The following is a 14,316-nucleotide window of genomic DNA, read 5'->3' as shown; positions in this document are numbered from 1 at the left end:
GCAATTTTAGGACTGTGTGTTACCGTAGCATAACCTGTATATCTGGTTGCTGTAGAACAAATCCCACCCAACTGAGCTGAAACAAAGCCACTCTCTCATTTTGACTGGGGGCAGCTACAAGCTGTAAGTGATGCTTGTATGGAGGGTAATTCTCCTACAGCTCAGAATTGTGGATCACCATTAAAAGTTATTTAAGCACGAGTCAAGACTAAAGAATGATGACTGGCCAAATTCCCCTTAACTGTGTAAAGGCTATATGCTTATAATATGGAAAAATATTGAAGAGCAGGAAATGAAAGAAATAAATACCCATAGTATTTTTTGAGGAATCATTTTGTTCTTTTTGTGTATTTGATTTGCTTTTAGGAAATATTGCACATGAAATTCTGAGAATGAACATATCTGAATTATATATGGTACTGCACTTTGATGAGTAAAATGGAAAATCAGTAGTTATAAATACCTGGGTGGGATCATTTGTGTATTTATTTCTGAATTATGAATTAAGAAAGTGTAAAACAATAAGGAGAGGTGATATCTGTGACAGCTGGAAAGACCTGCCATGCATGAAGGTATTCAAAATGTTAAAAATAACAAAACAAATAATAGTAATACTGAAATTTCACAGCAGACCAACCAAACCTATGGCCTAAATTCAGCCCTTCTGACATCAGTTTTTACTGCTAGGAGATGATGTCTTTGAACTTAAAGTGCTTTCAGGACTCTCTCAAGAGCTTCAAATATATATCACAGAATCCTCCTTTAAAACAAATTTTTTCACTATGAAATTCTTTTATGGTAGAAAGATTTTCATGATTAAAGATTGGTTCTGGCTGATGAGTGAAATCTGAAATGATAGTTTCAACAAATTGTTGTCAAATAGACTCTGGCTTTGATTCTAGCTTCACCACTTGGACTGATGTGGCTTTTGGCACAACCCCTTCTGAGCTCCATTTTTCTCCTGGGTAATGGGGGGGAGTAATAACACCCACACGGCTGGAGAGTGGACGTAAATAACGGTGAGGGTCAGTGGTTCAAGCATTAGGCCAGAGTCCCTGGGTCCACGGCTTACAGTTGTCTGGCTGGGAGTGGCAGTCAGAGCGGCACAAACACAAGAGGACAAAAAATGGCGAAGAAAGAGCTAGAGGCAGCATCAGAGAGGCAGAGGCCAAATTTCCTGGATTACAGATTGGAAAAAATTATCTTCTGATTAATATCTCAGGTCCACAAGATCACACTAGGTTTGAGTCCCCGTCCTTAGATGGTCTGGAGGAAGAGGAATTTTTAAGGACTGAGCCCTTTGCTCTGCACTTTTTCATGTTGTGCACAGCTACCAGAAGGGATCCTGACCTTTAGCCTTACTAGCCAGGCACCAATCCAAGGAGGCCACCAGATGCACAGTCTGCAGGCAGTCATATCAGATATTTGCTGAGTTGTGAACCCTCCTATCTCCAATCATCTATCCCTGTGACATGAGCCATTAGTTGTTATTTCAAGCTACAATAGGGTTCCTTGAAACAATTAGGAGTCTTGGAAATAAATCATGTTTTTAGAATGACTCTATGCCAAGTGTCTTTCTACATCCAATTACTTTTATGGGTTTTTTTTGTCAAAATTGCCACTTTTGTTTCCTAATTTGAGAAATGGATTCTTAAATCTCTACACATGTCCTACACCTCTGATTTTTCAACAAGATCTATGATAGAGAAGACAGATCACTGGATTTCTAACTCAGTAGCTTCTCCTTCTATAATGTGCATATGTGAATCACCCAGGGGTATTGTTAAAATGCCGAATCTGATTCAGCAGGCCTGGGGATGGAGTCTGGTATTCTGCATTTCTAGCAAGTGCCTGGTGATGGTGATGACATTGGTCCCCAAACCACCCTTTGAAAAGTAGGGGCTTAGACAAGTTTCTCAATGTTTATGAGTTTTATTTACCGAATCTATAAATGGGCTGAATGGCACCCACCTTACAAGGTTAGGAGGAATATTAATACAAGTAAAAATGCAACTCATTTATAAGTGGATATCAAGTAGGTAAAATAAAAAGCCCGAGATTACCAGACCTACAAGTGCTTTGCTATGATAATCTAGGAAAATATTGTGTAAAAAAATTGGATAATAAAAGGGATTTAGGGGGGTAGCACTTTGTACCAACAGATGGAGCTCACTCTAGGTTACCTGAATCTTTCTCTTCATACAAGAAATACAGGAAGAGAAGAAGCCATTTGACTAGATCTCCTCAGCAGCCAGCCCCTCAGAGGCTGATAGAAGTGGAAACACAACCACCTCTGTATGAATATCTGTGGTGACTGAACTTGCAATAGTGACACAGAATTGAAAATCCTCAAGGTAAGAACCAACATTGCGTCAAGAAAATGGTCAGGTGAACATGGACCACAGGAGAAAAGGCCTAGTTTGGTACAGAAAAGCAGGCCAAGAAATTGGCAGGCCAAAGCAATGGCTATCGTAATTTTTGAAACGCAGGTTTATTATCATTTATCTGGAATTCTCTGAGCCAGATATGTTTCAGAATTCAGAGGTTTCAGATTTTTGGAAAGGCACATTATTGGATGACCTCAGTGTAGTCTGGGGCAGCCCCAACTTCCCCATCATTACCTAACACAGCATTTCTGACTAAAACACGTGGCTAGTCCCTCTGAATAGGGGAAGTAAACATGCAGTGGTGGCCTCATGGTAGGGTGTATCAAGGTCTGTCACCCAATAAATTACAGAGAAACAATACTTTCAGTTTCATTCCTCTTTGGAGTTTGGAATTACAGAAGAGGAATTGCAGGCCTTCATTTACTGAGGTGGGATTGCTGGAGTTTACCAGACCCAAATGATGATCAGGTCTATTTGTTACTCACCAGCGCTGTCTGTCTCCCACCACCCATCCATCTGAGAACATTCACAGTTTCATAACCTGTTATGTCATAGAGGAGTTTAGTCATTTTTTTTCCACCAAATCTCTCTATTAATGTTTAAGTCCTCATTTCAAAATCCATACCCTTGCTGAGACACATATCCTAAAGGTAACCAAGAAGAGATGTCCATAATAAGGAAGGGATTCCCAGAATAAATGGGCCACGTGAGCAGTAACCTAAAAGGAAAGACTCCTAAAACAATCTCTACTGCCACATGGAGAGCACCTTCCATGCCCTTTGTAAACTATCACATGTCCTACGTGTGGCCAAGGACCCCACAAACAGTGCCCTCCCTTCCCCTGCCACAGAGGGTGCATCTCCCCTTCTTCCACTAGGGCAGAAAGAGAGCTTCCTTTGTACATGTATATAACTCTACCAAGGCATTTTGAAATTCCATATAATTAGAAGGATTACTATTTAGAAGATCATGTACTTCGCTACTAAAAACCACCAACTTGAAAATACTATTTCAGTCTCTTATGCTTGAACGGAATCCACTAATTGTATCCGAAAATTCCAAAAATCTCCTTTGATGCATTGTATAGCTTTTTTCCAATTTGTTAATTTAAAATAAACATCCTTATTTTGAGTTTACCTGGTAATTCATGCTGTTTCCAGTTTTGAAGACTTGGCAGCACATTCCAGTTAAGATTTGGGCTCTCTCCTTTTGATAATTGCTGCGTGTATGTGTATATCTTTTTAAATATTTGTTTGTGGTGCAAAAACTCAGGAATGGATGGGCAGGAGAATGTGTACCAACGACCAGAGAGATGTGAAGAACTAAAATTTCAAACAAACTTCTCTTGGTTCTGTGCAAATTAATTCCCTAATGTAAGGTTATAACTTTTATATATTTTTAACCAAAAGAAATCTCCCTGGTGTCAAGGCACTAACTTTATAATTTTCTTTTCACCCTCGCCGACTCCCAGCAATGGTGTCAAACTTAATTAACTTGTGGCTTAACCACATTTAGAGTCTTCCTGAGCCAGTATCTATTAAGCAAGTGACTCAAAGTGAGGGTCAAGGCTATTTTTTCCCCCACGTGAGTCACAAAAAGTACTTCGCTGTGTGTGTGTGTAGGTGGATAAAAAATCAGCAAAAATATGCAAAATCCCTGAGTCTGTAATGGATTCTCTTTTTTAAAAAAAAGGGTCTTAAAATGAGTTTTATCTTTTTTATTTCCCAAATGCATGTAGAGGAAATGGCAATATAGTCATAGATTTAAAGGCCAATATTTGGTGTTCCTTTTTGTCCATGACTGTGCTTGTTACAAACACAACAGAGATAATACTGAACTCTAGTTCTTGATACTATTCTAGTTTTAAGTGCTTACATGAACTTCAATGAAAAGTGTTATTATTATTTCATTCACTATGAAACTGCATAAAAACTGTAAGTGTTTAATTGTGCAGCATTAGCCTTTGGTTAGGAAATTGATTTGTGACACTCAAGGTAGGATTCAGGGCTATCGCAAAAGTGTGTATATACAGATTCAATTTTCACATAGAAAAGGAAATTATCCACCATTATGATCACCCTACAGAAATCAAACTAAATGTGGCAAAAGAAAGCAAGTCAACTTCTCAATTTCCACCAGTTACACAGCATATCCTTTTTAAATGTCATTATAGCCCAGAACAATGTCGTTGGGTTTCCCTTCATGTATCCTAAACTACAGCAGAAGTTTTAACAGCTAAGGATGAAAGCACACAAGACCTTTCACAAGTAAAACTGCAGCAATAACAAAAATTTAAAAAAATCTGTAACTTCATTTTTTTTTCACAATACCTTGATTCACAACTTGAGAAATTCTGTGGAGAACTGAAAGCCAAAATAAGCTGACCTTCTAGATGGCAAATAAAAACGCCGCATATGGAAATGCCTACTGATCGTTCTCATGATACGGAAACGGCGTGTTGAAGAGCTGTTTAGTGAAAACACGCTCATCGCCTGTTTTGAAAGCGTGTGACTGGAAGCCCATGTGCTCACCTCCAGAGGGCTGAGCGGGAGAAATCGCAGTACCGCGTCCCTCCTTGTGAGGCCACCCACCGCTAATGAGCCATAATGAGCCCAGAGATGCTCACAGATCGGGCATCAGCCTGTTGTTAAATGCTCACCCGCCAGGGTCCCCTCAAGGGAAGCTACTTAGACTAGATGCTAATACAGACATTGTGCTTGTCTCCACTCAGATGCAGCTCCTAGAGAGAGTCATGTGGAAGGATTCTTGCTCACCTGCCATAATGTTCCTGCACATTAAAAAAAAAAAGAGAAGTCAAAATGTGTCTAGGATAAAGCATTACGTTCTCTGGGAGGAGCCATTATTCCTTTGATGATACGATTCTTCATTTAATCTCCCATGGATTCTCTTTACAAAGTGTGAAATGCCTGTTTTCCCCCACTACACGGTGTTAGAGCAGAGAGAAACGTCCCCAGTCCGTGATGATACCGTGAAATAGAAAACAAAATGGGAGCTTGGTATCGTTGAGATATCTACACTTTGTAATATTGGCAGCAATGTCAAACTCACCTTTGGACACTCAAGAAATGTTGCCTTAATTGCTGTAGAGTATCAAAAACCTATTTTTTCCATATTCTGATGTAGAAGAAAAGTCAAAGAAGGCAATTTTAGTTCTATTTAATAGTAGGATTATTGAGCAGTTTTCTCATGAACCATAGGCTTAAAAATTTTAAATATAGATGCACAAGGTTATGTGCAAATACAGAGCTTATTCCAGTGGCATTACATGCTGATTTTATTGGGATTAATGTATTCATATGCTTTTCTTTTCAACTAAGGCCATCACTAATGAAATGGAAAAGTTGGTTCACTTCAGTTTAAATTCAATGGTCAGCCGTGTGGTTGCACCTGAAAGTGGGCTAAGTGCAAAAAGCAGGGAAGAGGGAGGGCAAATGTCACAATCTGCCACCTTTGATCCATCCCTACTGGGTGGGAGAGGCAGGCATGATAGATACATATAGATATAATAGATGATAGATGATAGATAGATAGATAGATAGATAGATAGATAGATAGATAGATAGACAGATGATAGATAGATAGATAGATAGATAGATAGATAGATAGATAATAGATAGATAGATAGATAGATAGATAGATAGATAGATAGATGATAGATAGGTGATAGATAGATAGATAGATAGATAGATAGATAGATAGATAGATAGGTGATATATAGAAAGATAGATAGATAGATGATAGATAAGTGATAGATGGATAGATAGACAGAAAGATAGATAGATAGATGATAGGTGATAGATAGATGGATAGATAGATAGATAGATAGATAGATAGATAGATAGATAGATAGATAGATAGGTATATGATAGACAGATAAAGAAACTGAGGAAAACAGAGTAATAGGTGCAAAATGAGCATTATATCTGACTCCAAAAACCTTGAGGAGGAATGTTGATTTTTACTAAGATTTCTTTGGAGGCATAGTGATGGAAAACGGCTCCTTTAATCAGGTATGGTAACACTTTCTAGAAATTCTCTTTACCTACCCCTCTCCCCAGGGTTACCCTTTGTGACTCTACTTTAGTCTCTCTGTCTCCAGAAACCTCCTCTCCCTCCAGCACTAAGCCTCCTGTGTGTTATTTCTGCTCTTCCCCCTTCTTAGTTCCTTTTCTTTCTTCTCTCTTTCCCCTATGCCTCTTAGGCTCCATATGGAGCCATCTTCTCTGCTCTCTTCTTCAGTTACACGTCCCTACCAATCACTGTGATGAACTCAGTAAAGACAGCACAACAAATGGGGGAAGATTGCAAACTATGTTAAGTTTACTGAAATTTGTTAGGTAGGTTTATTGAGATGTAATTTACATAGAGTAAGATTCATCCTTTTGAGATGGAGACTTTGATGAGTCTGGACAAATATGTAGTCTCGTCACCACCACCCCAATCAATAAATAAGTGTTCATTATCCTGCAAAGTTATTTTATGCCTCCCTGCAGTAAACTGTTTCTTTCCTATCCTCCCTGAAAAACATTTTGTTCCTATAGTTTTGTCTTTTCCAGAAGTCATCTGTATGAGTTTCCTAGGGCTGCTGTAACAAAGCATGACCAACTGGGTGGCCTAAACAACAGAAATGTACTGTCTTAGAGGATAGGAAGCTGAAAGGATGAGGTCAAGGGGTCAGCAGGGTTGGTTCCTGAGGGGCTATGGGGAGGATCTGGTCCAATCTTTTCTTCTTGGCTTGTAAATGGCAGTCATCTCCCTGTATCTTCACACCATCTTCCCTCTATGCCTATGTATCTTTTCCCCATTATCCCATCTTAATAAGGATACTAGTTATATTGGATTAGCACCATTCCAGTGACCTAATTTAACTTGATCATGTCTGTAAATATACTTCTCTCCAAATAAGGCTGCATATGGAGACACTGGGGGTTAGGACTTCAAAATATGAATTTTGGGGCACACAGTTACACTCATATTTCATGTAAGTGAAATAATATACTATGTATAGCTTTTTTTTGGTCTTCTCTCATGCAGCATACCACTTTTGAGAATCACCTGTTTTGTTGCATATATCACAATTTTGTTCCTTTTTAGTTCTAAGCAATATTCCATTTTATGGATATACCACTCATTAGCTGATGGGTAGTTCAATTATGTCTAGTTTGGATTATTATAAATAAAACTGCTACAAATATTTGTGTATAGATCTTTCTGTATACATATATTTTCACTAGGTAATATCTAAAAGTGGAATTGCTGGGTCACATAAATGAGTATTTAATTTTATAAGAAACTACCAAACTATTTTCCAAAGTGTTTGCACTACTTTGCGTCCTTGTTCACAGTATAAGGGGCTTTGGTCCTAACATCTTCACCAGCACTTTGTAGTGTGCATTTTCTTTAATCACCATTTTTGTAGGCATCTTATAATATCCCATTGAGCTTTTAATTTTCATAAGCACCTTTCGATATGTTATATCATATCGAAAGGTTCTTTTGTCCTGTTTTTACTGGATTATTGCTCCTTTTATTGAGCTGTAAGAGTTCTTTATACATCCGAGTACAAGACCTTTACACACATGCTTTGTAAATACTTCTCATGGTTTGTGATTTGTCATTTAATTTTCTTAGTAATGTCTTTCAAATAGAAGAACAAGTAGTTGTATTTTAATAGTTTGTTCTTGTCTCAAAACAACTGAAAAGGGGACTTCAAGTCTGAATGTGTGGTTGCCAAAAATGGTTTACTAATTCTACATGTTGAATAAAAATTTAATGGAAAAAAAAAGAGAAATTTTGTTGTGACAGCTCCTTCTTCCTGCTGGGGTCCCTTCCCCTGCCAATTCCTTGAAGATTTTATCCCAAGCTCAGTATCTATTATATTAATACTACTCATAGCATATCTCCTGCAGATTTGGCATTGTTACCTCTTCTTTTTTCTGTTCTCTTCCTAGTCCACTGGCTTCACCTTCTCTAAACTCTTCTCAAAATCCTCCACATCACCTTGATTCCTAAGCTTAAGGAACTCTTGGGTCAGCTTTGTGCCTCTCTTTTTTTTTAATCTATGCTCATTCCCCAGGGAAAAACAGTCACTCATGTGGATTTAGTACTACCTATAAAAAATGTGAACTCTCATATTTCCTTCGCATTATTCACATAATTTTCAGGCAGCAGAAACTATCAAACTTTTCAGGTATAAAGTTTGGACACATTCCATGTGTCATCTAAGTCTGGAATGCAATAAGGACTTACATAGTAGGCTGAATAATGACCCCAAAGATATCAGGTCCTAATCCTTATAATAATATCTTGAAAGACAAAGGTGAAGCCTAGGTGATTCAGCTGAGATGTTGAGATGGGCTGATTGCCCTGAATTACCTGGTTGGTATTGAATATACTCACAATGTTCTTATAAGAGAAAGGAGAGAGATACTTGGACACACAAAGGAAAATGCAAAGTGAAAACGGAGGCAGAGACGGGGCAATGTGGCCACCACCCAAGAATACCAGCAACCACCAGAAGCTGGGAGCTGCAAAGATCGTCCCTTAAAGCCTTGAGAAGTAGTGCAGCCTGCCAACACCTTGATTTCAGCTCAGTGATACTGAGTTCAGATTTCTGGACTCTAGAACTGGGGAAGAATAAATTTATCTTGTTTTCAGCAACCCACTTTGTGGTAAGTTGTTCCAGCAGCCACAGAAAACTAATACAATCACTCTGGAACTGTGTTGGCCAACAATGAAGATAGGGCACAGATGTGGATGACCTGGTGGGCTGAGGGTCTGTTATTCCCTGGTTGATGATGATGGTCTTAATAAAGGTTAGAGATGACACCAGAAAATCAGGGTGAAGAACTTTCAGTCCTCAGGCTAGTATTGAGTTCACTGGGGGCCATACTAACGTCCTAGATATATGTGTCTTTCAATAGCACATCCTTTGCTTAAAGATAAGATCAATATATGTGATTATATACATGTGAGAATCTTAATGTCACATTTTATTTTACAACAGCAATATAACAATTCTTAGTGTTGCTTTCATGCTCTTATCCAAGAATAATGTGTTGCATTTAAAACTTATTGTCCCTGAGTGGTCATAGGAATACAGATTTTAGTGGTGTTACTAAGCAGCCTGATCATTTCAGAGAATATATGAATTAGACCAATCAAGGTAACATAAATTTGAACCAACAACCTAAAAAAAAAGAACTACATAGTACTGTGAAATTAATAAATGCAATGGATATCTAAATTCCAACATAAAAGATACAAAACAATATATGAACAGAAAAGTATGAAATGAGGCAATGTGAGTTCACGACAAGTGGTCTCGAGTAGGCATCAGCAAAACTGAGAGTCTCCCTTTCTTCTTTCTTTCTTTTTTTTTTGGTACTTGCTGTGTCACTTGGGACTTGTCCTTCAGGGATTCTGGGACATATCTCCTTCACCTGCAAAAGTCAGTCCTAACCTTAGTTAGTCCCCGTTCTAACAATCTGTGATCCCATCTGAATATTTTTATAATCACTTGTACCTATTATTTTCAAGATGTATTTTCTTCATAAGCAATCTTTGTCTCCGCATCATGCAATCAGGGATTCCTGTCGCTTCTCTCCTGCTGGCTTCCCTGCCTCTGGCCAAAGTGGAGCTGACCTCAGGAGCCCACCCTGCAGGGATAGCAGAGTGCCGTTGGGTTCTCTCACTTCTGACCCTAGGAACTAAGAAACATCCCCACCTTGTCCTACTGTCCGCATGAATCTTAGAGGAATGAGATTCCTTCCTGGTTTGGAGCTACCGTAGAGCTCTCATACTGAATGAAGTTCCCCATCACCTCCTGACAGAATCTGGGTAGGACCAGAATGAGAATTATATCTACAAAAGCTACTTTGGGGAAGTTAACTACACTCTATGTCCTCTATTTCTGTTAAAGTCAGCACTGATACCTAAGCCATCCTAACTCTAATATCTAATACTTCTGTGATTTTAAATGGCATTTTCAAATATCCCTCTCCCTCTGTCTGTTTTTCTCTCATTCTTACACACACAGGTATGAATGATGCAGCACATATATACATATTCTCTCTTAGTACTCTCCTTAAAAACAATCTCCATGATGAAACCTTTAGACATGAATTCTCCCCAAACGGACATAGTATATTCACATTCATATCGGAAATGTGCCCAATCTAACCTCCGCTCATACGTGTGTTATTTTTCAGCCTTGTCAGAAACACTGATACTTAGCTTCCATGAGAAACCCACATTTTTCCTTAGAAGATTCCATTATACTGCCCTGTTCTCTCAAAAGAAGGAAACAGCTTCTCAGCAGATAATGGCTTAAACAAATATCTTGTCAATATCCATTAACAGATGGAACAGAACAAAATACAGTTGATCAACAGTTCAGAAGGATCATGATGTAAACCACCATGTCCACACAAGGGCAATGATATCTCAAGATTTTTCAGATAACCGAAAACACAGAAGTAAGGATTAGACATATTGGACTTTGTACCACTGGGTGCCGTTGATAGAATAAAGTGTAAGGAGGAAGCCAATCACCCATCGGTGGAGATTATAGAGACCAATGACACTTACAGTTTACGGAGACACTAATTCTTAAGTCTGACGCGTTTAACATGAGGCAGACAGATGAGTATGAGTCTTAACTAATATAATTCTGGAGAAGCTCCTTACCCTTTACAAGAGAGACTAAAATGAGTATGACCAGAATAGAGTTTTGTGAAGCAGAATTAAGATGTGAATGGCAGAATTTCTTAGTGCTGTGTCTCAACACAGCAGGCACTCCATAAATATCACTGCCAGTGACAGCGGTAGCAGCAGCAGCTGTTTTCATGCACCAAGTGGGGGTCTGGAAGTGAGGTGCTACACAGGAGTGAGGGGGATGTCAGGAGAGTAGAGTCTCTTGAGGTTAGTGTAAAGCATGCAAATGGGAAGGTAATGAAACTTAGACTTCTTGAAGAAGTCTTTACTGTTTTCAGAGGATTCTAATTTCTCAAATCTCCATCTCGGCAAAGAATGAATTCTACATTACTAAATTTCAAACCTCTGGTTCAAATGCTTTCTCTGGACCAACTGGGGCTGAATAACACCATTTTAATTCATTCAAGAGCCATGCAATCTGACAATGTCTCTTAAGAGCTCTAAAGAGATATTAGAATATAACATGCTAACCCACTTCTAAGATCCTTTCATCAAAAAATATTCAAGATAGAGATAAAGATATATACCAGACATTTGTTTCGGCACTAGTTACAATAGAAAAAAAAACTAAAACTATCTAAACAGACCACAGTAGAGAAATGATTACATTAGCTCTGATGCAATCATAAGATAGAATATTATATATCTATTTTTAAAAACTATCTAAACAGACCACACTAGAGAAATGATTACATTAGCTGTGATACCAATCATAAGATAGAATATTATATATCTATTTTTAAAATTTTAGATACAAAAAAGAAATATATAGCTAGAAGTATGTATGTTCTTACTGAATCAATCACTGTTAATTTTTGGATTTTGTAAACTTGGGTAATGTCTCTTTTACTATATATATATGTATATGCATTTGTTTTACAAATTATAAAAATTTAAATTTTGTAAATAAGTTAACAGTAAAGTCATAAGTTATGAAGTGGTCAATTAATGTGTGTTTTGACATTTATTGTGTGCCTATTGTGGTCCATTTCTGGGGACACCAAAACATACAAAGCAGTCTAACCATGTGTAAAGATTCCAGAAAGTAATAAAATTTCATGTAAAAGTTCATATTCATTTAGTCATATGTATTTATCAATGCATATCAGTTTAGTTCTAATATTCATGTTTGGTCTTTTACTAAATCCATTCTTCTAACAGAAAGGAAAACAATATTAGCATTACTGATTAAGCTACTGAAGATGAACAAAAAAGAGTATGTGAAAATTATTTTAAATATATCTACATGGAGAAAAACAATGAAGAATGCTTGAAATGGCAAATACGAATGTTTTTACAAATAATTATAGAAAATATCATTTTAAATGTTTGCTAACAATGAGACCCAATTACTAAATGTATTGAAAAATTCTCTAAATGCATTAACATTTATGATCTAGAGTTCAATGTTATGAATATCTTCATTTCAGATATGTATTAATTAGATTTTCCTATATTTCTTAATTGTAAAATGCATTTAATCAATGTCCTTTTGAGATCAAATTATCAAAACATTCATTTTTATTATGAAATGTTATCTATTTTAAATTTTAATCATTACGTATTTCTTATGTTTCTCATTTTTAAATCTTATTATTGCTTTGTTTAATATAGCCAAAGGTCAATGTGAAAGAGCCATGAAATTATTCATGCAGAATATGTGTAGCACAGAGGATTTTCATAGAATTAGACTTAGGGTCTGAAGATAATGAGTTGGATTTTATTTTTTACCATGGTGCCAGTTTTATTAGAAAGAATGAGGTATTTTTTGAGAAGTTTGCTCACATCAATAAATTGTTGGGTGTTTTGTTCTTCTGCACAGCGCACCTATATTGGAGAAAAAAACAGAGGTCAGGATTCTGAAACATGGTGACGTGAGCATGGTCTCCCCTTGGACTCCCAGCATTCCTAAAACAAACAGCTGTTGAGACCCCTACAAAACTGGGGTCAACTGAAATCTTAGGCTGTGTCAGAGATTCTGAGGAAAGAATCAGTGTAGGAGCCGTCTCTCCCCAACAAGGTCTCCAAGATAGCTTGGGAGACCAGTGTTTAAAAGACACATGGACTTCTGGTATGGCAGTACGAAGAATACTGCAGACCAGCCCCCTAATGAAACTGGTGAAAGTCATAAAAATGACTGTTGAAAGTCTCTAGAAACAGTTCTGAGGATATAGAGCCCATGAACAAATATTTAATTGAGAAAACTTCCTAAAACTTGGTAAGAACAGTGAGTCTGTGGTGTTTGAACCATGGCTCACTCCCTGTATCTCCCATCCCAGTTCAATGCGACGGGAACTCCAGTCCATATGGGTATGATGATGACCAAGCCAGATATTGAAGCATCGGTGGGAATTCAACAATATGTGATGCATGGCGGAGGCAGTTTTGGGGCATCAGGAGTAGCATGGAGTTACAGAAAATGACCAAATCATGAAGAATTTGTAATCTGTGCAAAGGAGTTTGAACATTTATTCATGAGAAAAAGGGAGAGTTATTGAAACACATCAAGGCATGTGATCGGATTTGGAAGAGGTGCTAGAAGGTGAATTCAATATGGAGAGTTAAGTATGGGCCAGAAACAGAGTGGGGTAAGAGAAGGTAGATGACGTAAGTGCGCACCAAAAGAACAACCTTGCAAGTAAACGAAATGTACCCAATAGGGCTCATTTCTTTGACATTTATGATAACTGCTTCCCATTTAATAATTGCTTCCAGAACTTTCATAAGCAATGACACCTTACGAGCTCCTCTAGACTTTGCAGATTCTCTCTCTTCATATATGTAGTTTTGCACGTAGGGATACTTGCTCACATTTAATCTTTTAGCTTGCTCCTTATAAAGGCCAGTATCTATCCAGCTTTCTCAAATTTGATCCACCTTTTCTCTTAGCAACCTTTATTGTTATTTACCTGGACTAGAGATTGAATATAAATTTTAGAAATTATTTTGCTTGAAATAATTTTAAAAATATGATGTTCTGAAAATAATCTTACAATAATGAGACTTTAAATTTCTTTTACCAGTGCTTTTTCTACCTGTTCTGATGATAGGTTTTATCTTTCCTCTTAAAAAAAATATGAAGAGGAAAAAATAGTAAGACCATAAGCAGCCTATTAAGGTTGGCTGTAATTCAAATAAAGCTAAAATATCCCAATCCTGACCCTAATTATACTTGAACAATTGTGTATATTAT

This window comes from Manis javanica, chromosome 18 (genome assembly GCF_040802235.1).
Source record: "Manis javanica isolate MJ-LG chromosome 18, MJ_LKY, whole genome shotgun sequence".
NCBI lineage: Eukaryota > Metazoa > Chordata > Mammalia > Pholidota > Manidae > Manis > Manis javanica.
The sequence above is the reverse complement of the archived record's forward strand: the minus strand, read 5'-3'. Positions refer to the sequence as shown.